The 11,540-nt window shown below is 39.0% G+C and overlaps 1 long non-coding RNA gene across 1 annotated transcript; it reads left to right on the top strand.

Annotated features, from left to right (window-relative positions):
- Window positions 1-226: 226 nt before the first annotated feature.
- On the top strand, window positions 227-4,227 carry LOC141378946 (uncharacterized). The gene is made up of 2 exons (XR_012394760.1): window positions 227-2,843; window positions 2,889-4,227. It is a non-coding gene; the product is annotated as an uncharacterized lncRNA (long non-coding RNA).
- Window positions 4,228-11,540: the final 7,313 nt, after the last annotated feature.

Here is an 11,540-nt window from a genome sequence, read left to right as displayed (position 1 = left end):
TAAGTCAGGGCTTTGGCTGGGTCATTCAAGAACAGTCACAGAGTTGTTGTGAAGCCAGTCCTTCGTTATTTTAGCTGTGTGCCTAGGGTCATTGTCATGTTTTAAGTTAAACCTTTGGCCCAGTCTGAGATCCTGTGCATTCTGGAGAAAGTTCTCGTCCAGGATATCCCTGTACTTAGCCACATTCATCTTTCCCTTGGTTGGATCAAGTCATTCCGTCCCTGCAGCTGAAAAACACCCCCACAGTATGATGAGCTGCCACCACCATGCTTCATCATTGGGACTGTATTGGACAGGTGATAGTGCCTGGTTTTCTCCACACATACAGCTTAGAATTAAGGCCAAAAAGTTCTATCTTGGGCTCATCAAACCAGAGAATATTTTTCTCACCATCTTGGAGTCCTTCAGGTGTTTTTTTTTTTATAGCAAACTCCATGAGGCTTTTATGTGTCCTGCACTGAGGAGAGGCTTCAGTCGGACCACTCTGCCATAAAGCCCAGACTGGTGGAGGGCTGCAGTGATGGTGGATAACTTTCTTCCATCTTCCAGCTGCATCTCTGAAGCTCAGCCATAGTGATCTTTGTGTTCTTCTTTACCTCTCTCACCAATGCTCTTCTCCCTCAATAGGTAAATTTGGCCACATCTAGGAAGGGTTCTGGTCATCCCAAATTGCTTTCGTTTAAGGATCATGAAGGCCACTGTGTTCTTGGTAACCTTAAGTTAAGCAGTTCCTTTAACCTCATGATTTTCATTTGCTCTGACATGCACTGTGAGCTGTAAGGTCTTATATAGACATGTGTGTGCCTGCCTTTCCTAATCAAGTCCAATCAGTTTAATCAAACACAGCTGGACTCAACTTTAGGTGTAAAACAATCTCAAGGATGATCAGATTGAAAGGGTCACAGGAAAGGGTCTGAATGGTTATGACCATGTGATTTTTGAGTTTTTCTTTTTTAATAAATCTGCAAAAATATCAACAATTCTTTATTGTTTGTTCTGTCAATATGGGGTGATGTGTGTACATTAAGGGAAAAAAAGGACTGAAAGGTCTGTTATATTGCAAAATTTAAGAGGGTCTGAATACTTTCCGTGCTCACTGTAAACAGATTTAAATGAATTTGTATCAATTTGCATTTAAAAAGACAAATTACCAAAGCTCATCTATTAAAAGTTGCTTTCATCAATAAAAAGACCACCATAAACCAATTTGGATAAAAACATCCACCCAACGTGTGATGTAATGTAAATAAAATGTATTTCTCTGACCTAAAGCTGGTCCACACAGAATCTCAAGCAAGTCTGCAAAACTGGAACAGCAAGGTCATAAATATTACCCTTCCCTTCCATTTCAATTGAAATATTAAATATATTATCTAATGTTGGAAATGTGGAGAGAAAAAAAGAAAACCGAGTACATCTGGGCCTGCCTGGAGGGCTGTGCGACCTTCTGTGAACACATACATTATCCAAAGACTGCCTTTATTCAAAAAGACTCGCAGTGCTTAACAGTTAACTCTACAGTCGAGCGTCTTTTCATCTCCTCAAGAGCGCTCTGCCACAGAGAGGATGCTTTTTCTTCAGGACTTATATTGTCTTAATCCCCGGGCCTAATCCGACTTGTGTCAAGACGCCGCGGTCTTCGTGAGTCCAGGCTCGGCTGAACTGAAGGATTTAACACATTAGTATTAGACTCCCTATTCTCTTGAATCGCTCTCTGGGGCGGGAAAACCAGCAGCAGGTTGAACCCCGCCAATGTAAAAGCCAGTGACAATGAAAGCCAAGCAGCATGTAATGGTGGTGAATTTTCATCTGAAAGCACTGGAATATGATTATACACTCCTAAATGGGTTTAAGACACATCTAGAACAAGGTTGTGAAAAGCGTATCGCCATAAATGGGCATCTGGAGAAGCGTTTAAGGCTGAAGGGACAGTTAAATCAGGGACGTCTGCTTTCAATCTGAACATGAATTTTTTTCTTCACAATAGTCTTGTTGTAGAGGAGTTTGGAAGTGCTTCTTACAGTTCGGAGGCCTGTTCTTTTTAGCTTGCCAGTGTGTGATTGACGGCAGATATCTGCTATTAAAGGATGTATAGACTCTGATAAACCATTAAATACAGCACAGAACAGTTTGGGGCTCTTTTTTTTGTAGATTTATGTTCCAATTTTCTGCCATTAACTTATCGGAAATGCACTGTAACTGAATATGGCATTTTTATTATACAGGGTTGGAAAGTAATAAACTGTAAGTTACAGTCCATAGCCCCATAAACTCTAATGGACTTAATAAATGAATTAGATCCAGGATTCGTAGAGCACACATATCAGTCTAAGTAACAGAACCAACTCAGATTCTGTTCGACATGTCCTTAAAAAAAGGGCAATTCAGTTCACAGAGAAAAGTTTTCCTCATTTGCTCATCCTTGTGTCGTTCTTCTAAACAAGTATGGTGTTGATATTTTTTTCTGCTGGAACAGTATGTTTTAAGGAATTTTAATGATGGACTGTATACAACATCACATAAAATGGTAAAAATGCTTTTTATTATTAAACAGGTCGAGGAGTTGGGGAGTAGCCTTGATATACACAGCTATGGAATAAGTTAAGAGACCACTTGAAAATTTTTTCAAGTGTTTTTACGAATTTATTAAGTTTTTGAGAAAAACGGTAATATTAGTTTTACTGTATAAAGGTCTGAAATATCTATTTTAAAAAGTCATTTAGAGCTTTAAAAAATAAATAAATGCAGTTGGTCAAAGTAAGTGTGTTATGCGATCACTTTTCTGCGTGAGTCAAAATGCATTTCAAGAGTTCACATTTAGCCAATGATTGATTAAAAAGCATGTCTCCCAGGTGAGAGCCCTGAGCTCATAAGATCCTCGAGCCCAGGGCTCCCTTCTGTTTGCAGGGTGAGAGGGGAGTTTGAGCTCAGGTAGGTTTCGAGAACTCCTCTGCTTATTTATGGCTACTGACAAATAAGGGACTGCTTTGGAGAGATATACTGCTGACTAGGAGCTCATCTGTGGTGCCAATTTAGTTTGGTCATTTAACATATGTCGCATGTTTTTGGACTGTGGAAGGAAACCGCAGAACTCAGGGAAAAAAAACTCCACGTGAGTATGGGGAGAACATGCAAACACTGCACAGAAATGTCCACTGGCCTGTTAAAGACTTGAACCAGTTACATTCTTGCTGTGGGGCAACAGTTCTAACCACTGGGCCGCCATGCTGCCCTATCAAGGAAAAGGGAGGAAGGGGAGATTCTTCAAGATGAAGATGAGTGAGGTAAGAAATTTACCTGGTTATTTATAGTGAGTTAGGAATCATCTGATTGGTGATTTATGCGTTAGCTAATGCGGAACCAGCCGTGGTCAATCATAAGCACGTGGTCCTCTCGACATTAGTTAATACAAACGGTATTTCTGCTACAGTTTTTATTTGTACGCTACAAATATTAAATTCAATTTGTGTATTACATATTTTATTTAATTTCACAACTTATTAAGCATTAAAATTAGTATGAAATTTAAAATTTTAACAACAGTGGTTGGAAATGGCATAAATGTAAATGATACAATTTAATTATATATATATATATATATATATATATATATATATATATATATATATTTTTTTTTTTTACCAAACTTTGCTTAAATAATAATTTTAGCAAAAGAGCCTCTAGAGATTGTGACCAGTAAAGTGATGATGCCAACCATAGAGGACTTCTAGATGTCTCCATAATCCTGGACCAGGTCGTATCCTGAGCAGATGCTGTGGTGGTTATGGAGGAGTGGAGGGGATGAGACCGATACCTGAAAGACCCCAGTTACAGACAAGTCTCTGCATTGATCCTGTCGGCCACCCTGAACACCCGCTGCGGACTTACTCACACCTGCAGCCTCTCCATGATGGATGTCCAGTGTTCTCCAGCGCTTAGACTGGACACTTTCGTCAATTGGTGAAGTTTTGTTCCGCACCGCTGTCACCACTGGTCTGCGTGGTTTGTGACTTGTGGAGCTGCACATACACCACACTGAGCTTAACTGAACTGAACCTAAACTCTGAAAACTGGACTGACATAGTTTCAATTTACTAGAACTTGTATGTTTAGCTGCTTTGACACAATCTACATTGTAAAAGACCTATATAAATAACGATGAATTGAATTGAATTAATTTTAATTAAGAATGCAAATTTGAATAAAGAAACCCATTACCTTTCAAAATACATTTTGCTACTGATATGCTTCCATAGTTTTAAAGGTTTATAAAAGCAAACGTAACAATTTCCAACAATATTGTTAACGTAATGAAAATAATTTTGAATCTTTCGTTTTCAGGCAGATAAACAAAAATTAACCACAAAACATCATCCTCATTTTCATGTTCACTACAACATCAGTAAAATCACCCCATACTATTTTCTATGCTAACAGCTGAGATCTTTTAAAACCTTGTGCGCTCGCCCTCTCCATTTTAGTTAAAGGGTCACGTAACACAAAAACACATTTTTTGAGCTGTTGACAGTCGTATATGTGTCCCACACTGCTAAAAACACTATTAGGACACATATATTTCACTAAAAAGTGTAAATTGGTTGTTTTTGCATTATTTCAAGCAAATTCGTACTTCCGGTTTGAAATTAATTTTTGAAGCTGCGTCACGGCTATGAGATAATATTGTATTCCAGCGTGCAGACTGGACATCTGTGCCAGAGTGTGTCTTATTACGTCTTACAGTGTGTTGCATTAATGCATGAGTAAGGCTTGGTTCAAACCAATCAGCGTGCTCTATTTTGCAACTTCATTAATATTCATTACTGTCATAGTGTTTAGACGACAGAGACGCCACGTTGTGTTGGCAAAACAAGCGTAAAGTGTTGCTTTTATAGTTTGCTGCAGTTAAGTTTTGTTTTCATTTTCTCTCTGTGAGAGCTCAGCTGGAGTCACGTGTGGATTATCAGTGTAGGCGACACTCGACAACAATAACTTACGTGTCTAAGGAGGCACATTGTTTACCTGAGAGCTCTTCTCATCTGCAAACGCTGAGATCCGGATTAGCTTGTAGTCTCCTCTTAATAAAGACGCGGCTCTAGTTGCTGGTGATTGTCCTGTCTCTATGATTTAGTAAGTGAGCGACCAGCGCTCTTAGTTTATTCAGTTTGCTTGTATCGAACAAACTATTGCACCGAGTGTAAACATGTTAGCACCACAACCAAACTTTAACCTCGTTTAGGATTTTCACCGCATTTTGTGACCGTAATAACACACGCGGCTTTCTGACACTACCTGCTGTGTACATCTAAGTTTCCGGGAAATGCTGAGTTTTTTTTTTTTTTTTCATATTCGCCGTGCGGTATCAAACATTGCATGAAAAGTACACGCTTAGAGTAGTTCCTCGAATCAAATATCTCGTTTGTCGCGAGGGACATTAATGAATTCCATGAATGAAAGAGCCAAACTGCAGTTAAAGTCTACCATTTAATAATTTGGCAAATAATTTGACTACAGATGTCCATGTAAACACAGTCCCTTTCTCCCCTGTGTGTGTGTGTGTGTTTTGACTCAGAAAGTCAGCGCGCCCAAATAGACACTCCCACACCATCCCTCTTTTCTTTCTCCGACACTCCCCACTAAACAGAGCTGGACACGCCCACTTTTCTGACTTTTTCCAAAGTAGAGGTGTGAAAACACCCTGCTGAAACGAGGGGGTTTCATGGCCCTTTAAGCAGCACCTGTGTTTGTGCATGAAAGAACTGCTGAGAAAGAGCCAGACTAAAGGAGAGACCTAGTTTACTTCACTGTGCTCATCTAACTCCCAACATGCAGAGTCATTCATCTCAAGCACACCGAAACTCTTCCTTTTGTATGTGGCCTGTTGACCTTTTCTGCTTCTAAACGAACCATTGCCTGCCCACTTCACCACTTGTCATGGTGTATTCACGTTAATATAGAGACAAGGTGAAACCTGCCTTTCACAAGTACTCATTTGGGAGTCAATCATTAGTCAGAACATTTAGTCAGACAACAATATTCAGATATTAGCACGATTCAGACACTAATCTTACCAATGATTACCTTAAACACAAAATTATTGAGCATGCGTGGAGAACACATATCAGTCTAAGTGATAGAGGCAACTGAGATTCTGTTTGACTTGTTCTTAAAAATCTCCTTCCATATCATCCCATTGTGCATTTTGAGTATGCTTTACACAGGTGAGTGGGCTTGACAAACCACCTGTGGAAACACACTCTCCATATGCAACGGATACTACTTTTCAAGCTGTTTGGACAGACATGTGTGTAAGTATAGTGTATAGACCTTCATATTTGGGTGATATAAACACACCCAGTTAATTTAGTGTGTGTGGTTATTAGTCTCGGTGTACAAGCTCGACACTTGAAACTAGCACACAGTTGGCTGAAAAACTATACAGAAACACAAATGATTTTGTACTCTCTGCTTGGTCTGTGTCCGAGTTGTACATATACAGCTGAATGCTGATCCTTCTCTCAGTCTGCCTGTCTGTTGCAAACACAGAGCATGGGAGCTCTTGGCTCCGCCCCTTGTTACGTTGGGGCGGGAAGCTGAAACTAATTTTCATGTGAAGCAACACACCCCTAAAACAGCAAGCTGTGTACACACCCACAACATAACACTTTTAAACACATTATAATAAAAACATCTGAACTGTGTGTTGAACTGAACCTAAACTGGCACACTCAGAAGAACCATAATATTAATATTAAATCATAAAAAAGGGGTAAAACATGTGCCCTTTAAACCTTCCACCTTACAAGGACTCAACAAGGACCTTTTGGTCTTTTCTGGGAGAACTAACAAAACAGGACAGTGGTTTGAGATGGGTCTGAAATACAGAAGACTTCCGGGAAAAATGGGAGTGTCGGCAGGTATAAAATAATCACAAGTTTACATTTTTATTGTTAGTTTGCCATCTGTTATTGTTACATTTACTTGTAGCCATTGAATATTTCAGCATATTTGCTCTACTGATTAAGCATAGAGTGCCTGTGAGAAGATCCCTATGGTATCCTAAAAGGTACAAGTCATGGTAGATGCACAAGCATAATGCAGTATGGATAAAGATGGTGATGTAGATTGAAAACAATCCAAAAGGATTGTCTTTGGGAACTGTATGAGGAGAAAGGGCTTTTTCAATACACTGAAGGTTGTTTCCACAGTTGAATGTCTGACTTCAGGTCTCCAGCTGATATTAAGCACACATGAAGGGGAAAGACTTTCTGTGTTTCATGACATTTTTAGGCTTGTCTTTGAGGGATAAAGTTTCATTACTCAGTCATGGAATCAATTAATGTCTTCAGATGTATAATATATTCAGGGATGCAGACGGAAGTATGCAGGCATTCAGAAAATTATGCATTCATTTCACTGCTGATCAACAGTAGGACTAATACAGCATTTCAATAAATCCTTTAGCAAAATATATTGAGTATATTTGTACCCCACTGTACCCCAAAGTCATGGGGATGTTGCAGTTTGTTTGGAAATGAAAACTGGGTTAATGTCAATGTCCAATGTCCAACCTAAAATCAACCAAATACCAATGTCTAATGATGTTACAGCTTGAAGTTTTGTGGACGTTACCACTATGACATCTATCAGACATTGGATTATGGTTGCCTTAACTGATAAATAAATGTCAGTATTTGACCTCAATATGAAGTCGGTTTAAGATGTTGGCTCGACGTTGGATTTTGGTCACTTTCCCACACAACCTAAAATCAACCAAATATCAACGTCATTTGACGCTGTTATTGGACATCAAAATAATGTTGTTCTTAGACGCTGGCTAGACATTGCATTTTGGTCAAGTGACATCACGACCTAAATATAACCTAATATGGATATCAATTGCTAACATTTTCCAACATTTTTCATTCATTACTTAGAAATTCAAGCTAATTGTAAGTAATTAAAACCATTAAAAGGTAAACAAATGAAATCAATTTTCATTGTATCAACCAATCAATTCAGTCAACCAATTATTGAAGAAAAATACTCCTCAGTTGTCATTTAGGAATAACAATAAAGCCATCTAATAGACTCACTGAATAATACCTAACAAAAGTGCCAGCCACAACATCAGTCATCTCTTGCTATTTTCTATGCAGTGTGCATCAGACAGTTAATGAATGGACTTCATGCTTTCTAAAGCTACACTTACCGCCGCTGCGACACCATTGAAATCAGTCCTTCAGCGGCCACGCTAATGTCTCACGCCAGGAATAATGGTAATTTTACCATTATGCAGATTGCTATAAAACTCCTAACCTTTTCTTTGGATAATCTTGTATGCGTGTTCATAGTGTGACAGAATCCACACAGTGTGACTACGCATGCTGAAGACTAAAGTGGATGTTATAACAGATGAGATTAGGGTCACTGCCCTGCCTTTCAGGTGCTGTTTGATTTTGAGAGCTTTTATCTCTCGTAATCCCTTCCGCACCTCATTTAATGTACACGGACGAGGCTTCATAATGATATACCGCGATCTGTGCATTCAAGACACGGTAAACACTCTGGTCCAGATAGGATATTTATTGCTCGCTTACTTCAAGGAGCATCCTTTAAACTCTGCCAGAGTAGTTATCATCCTCTGAGAGAGCAATGGTATCAAAGGCGACCGGTGTTCAGTCCGCTGCTGTGCTGGCTTCATTTTGAAGAGCTCTCCTTGTGAAGTGCTGACTCAGTGCACCTGAGTCTATAGGCACTTGATTGAGTCCAGCCATTATGTTACACACTCTCAAAGAAAGTCCTCCATCTCGCCGAGGACACACCGGTAATGAGATAATTCACTGGCTGCTGTCACGTTTCATTCCAGCCGGACAGAAGTGGAGATTAGAAAGAGGTTTTTGTAATGTAAATAGGAGTGTTTGTTTCTTGGTAACGACCTTAAAGAGAAAAAATGCTTTGGTTTGTATGAAAATTGATACAAAATGCTTAATAAAGTCACAGTTGAAGTCAAAATTATTAGCCTTCCTGTTAAATGTTAATTCATTTTGTATTTTTTATGTTTAACTGATGTTAACAAATTTTTTTCAACACATTTCTGAACATGCAGTAGGTAGTGCTGTCGCCTCACAGCAAGAAGGTCGCTGGGTTGCTGGTTCGATCCTCGGCTCAGTTGGCGTTTCTGTGTGGAGTTTGAATGTTCTCCCTGTGTTCGCTGATTTCCTCCGGGTGCTCCGGTTTCCCCCACAGTCCAAAGACATGCAGTACAGGTGAATTGGGTAGGCTAAATTGTCCGTAGTGTTTGAGTGTGTGTGAATGAGTGTTTGTGGATGTTTCCCAGAGGTGGGTTGCGGCTGGAAGGGCATCCGCTGCGTAAAAACCTTCTGGATAAGTTGGCGGTTCATTCCGCTGTGGCAACCCCAGATTAATAAAGGGACTGAGCCGACAAGAAAATGAATGAATGAATGATTTCTTTTATCGTTGCCATGATGACAGTACACAATATTTTACTAGATATGTTTAATATACTAGTATTCAGCTTAAAGTGCCATTTAAATGCTTAATTAGTTAATTAAGTTAACTAGGCAAGTTTGGGTAATTGGGCAAATTATTGTTTCCCTGAGAGTGTTGCTTTGTTGTTTCCAATGAGAGGAGGATGGGGTCATTTTAAGCTCTCTTGCACCACACCCAGAATAATGTGCTTTTCATTCTTACGAACTTTTACAACGAACAAGCACATGTTTGAATACATTCATAACCGCGTTTGTGTCATTCTTAAAAAAAACGCTAAAATAAAAAACGCTAAATTTCACTATCTATAATCCATAATAATAACTCCTGTATAGCTGTTCCACAACATTCTGTTACTCAATGACACTGGAATACGCTGCCAGAAAAGTCTAGTGGCTGGGAATGGGCTTTTTACAGTGTCCCGCTATAATGTTAGTGTTGTTTTTGTGTGTTTACTAAGATGAATATGGCCACAGTGTAAATGCACAGTACAGTTACAATTTTATTGCCACATTAGATCATTACAATAACATGATATATGCCTTCAGTGATTTCCTGAATACAAATACAAAACAGAACACAACTGGAATAACTACAGCAGTCATGATCGTTTGTTCTCATGCGGAGCAAGAGATTGCGATGACATATGTGTGCAGGTGCTGTAGTGGTGTCCCATTTTTTAGGGGTACATTTTGAAGCCCTCCCTCTTCACACTTTGTTCCAAGGGCCAAGGGGAAAGGGTAGGGGTGAAAAAATAGAATTGGGATCGGGCCTAAGTCTATGTGTAAATAAATGCCACACTGTTATACACCAGTGTATAATAATAACAATGTATTTTCATTTTGTTTATATGGAATGAGCATTACAAACACTGTGGTAAATTTCTATTTTTAACAAGTACCAGAAAGGTCATACAGTTCAGAACAACATGAGTTTCTCCACTTTAAATTTGAGCAGTGCTTATTTCCGATTCTTTCATTTATAGCTTAAAAACAAATGTTATCTCATGCATTTCAAAAACACAGCATAGTAGAAATGTGCCATGTACTGTGAACTTTACACCACCATTTGAAGCCTCTCTCTGAGACTGAAACTATCAAAGTAAAAATGAAACATGGCGTTGTTTTAAAAAGCCAAATGGTTGTGCTGTTAAATGTTTAACCCGATGCGAGTCTTCCGGCAGTGTAATCTTGAAAACATTTCTCTCCAGTCGTGTTTAGCACCCTGTACCAGAGACCCAAGAGTGGGAGAGTGTGTGTGATAATGCACTTCTTGTGTTCCCTTGACTTGCTGTTTCCACTCTTTCGGGGTGGTGTTACTATGACAGGCGTACTGAAGTATTTAAACTGATTTCCTCAAGTCCGTACTTACTTCATTACTGCTGGCATGGTGACATGATGTAGCGTAATGAAGCCAGCCTTGGTGCGGAGTCCTCATGTCTCCCTCCAGGCCTGATTCTGGTGTCACTGATGTCTCTAGCTGTGTGCCAAAGCCTAGCTTAGCGTCTACACATGGAGCTGACTTCGAACTGAAATAAAACCTCTTAAAGTGTCTGATTTAGAGTGGTGAAATTTAGTGTGGATCTTGTGCATTGCAATCTGAAAAACAGAGCTGTGTGTTAGAATGGTGTTAAACTAATTATATCTTAGCCTACTCTAAGAAAGCACACACTTGTATATGGTAGAACTATTTGAATTAGATTTTAAAAGTATTTTTTTATATTGAGTATAAAATTCATATTTGGATTGAATATTTATTCCTACTTTTCCATTTTTTTCTTATTTTTTTATATTATTATTTTAATGTTAATTAATGTTAGTTTTTGATGTTTCATTTTTTTTTCAGACACTCTTACTTTAAAGTTTCATTCATCTGATACTGTTTTTCATTTTCTGTGTTTAGTTCCTGTTTTGTTGGTTTCTAGGGGTGTTTCTCAATTCCAAAACGCAGAGAACGGACTTGTGTTCTTGTGGAGACCAGTCTTGCTAGGTGTCCTCAGAAGAACGAACTCGGGAGACCACGAGAACAGAGAT

This window comes from Danio rerio, chromosome 19 (genome assembly GCF_049306965.1).
Source record: "Danio rerio strain Tuebingen ecotype United States chromosome 19, GRCz12tu, whole genome shotgun sequence".
NCBI classification, from domain to species: Eukaryota; Metazoa; Chordata; class Actinopteri; order Cypriniformes; family Danionidae; genus Danio; species Danio rerio.
Note: the sequence above shows the minus strand (reverse complement) of the source record. Positions and strands in the feature narration are given on the sequence as shown.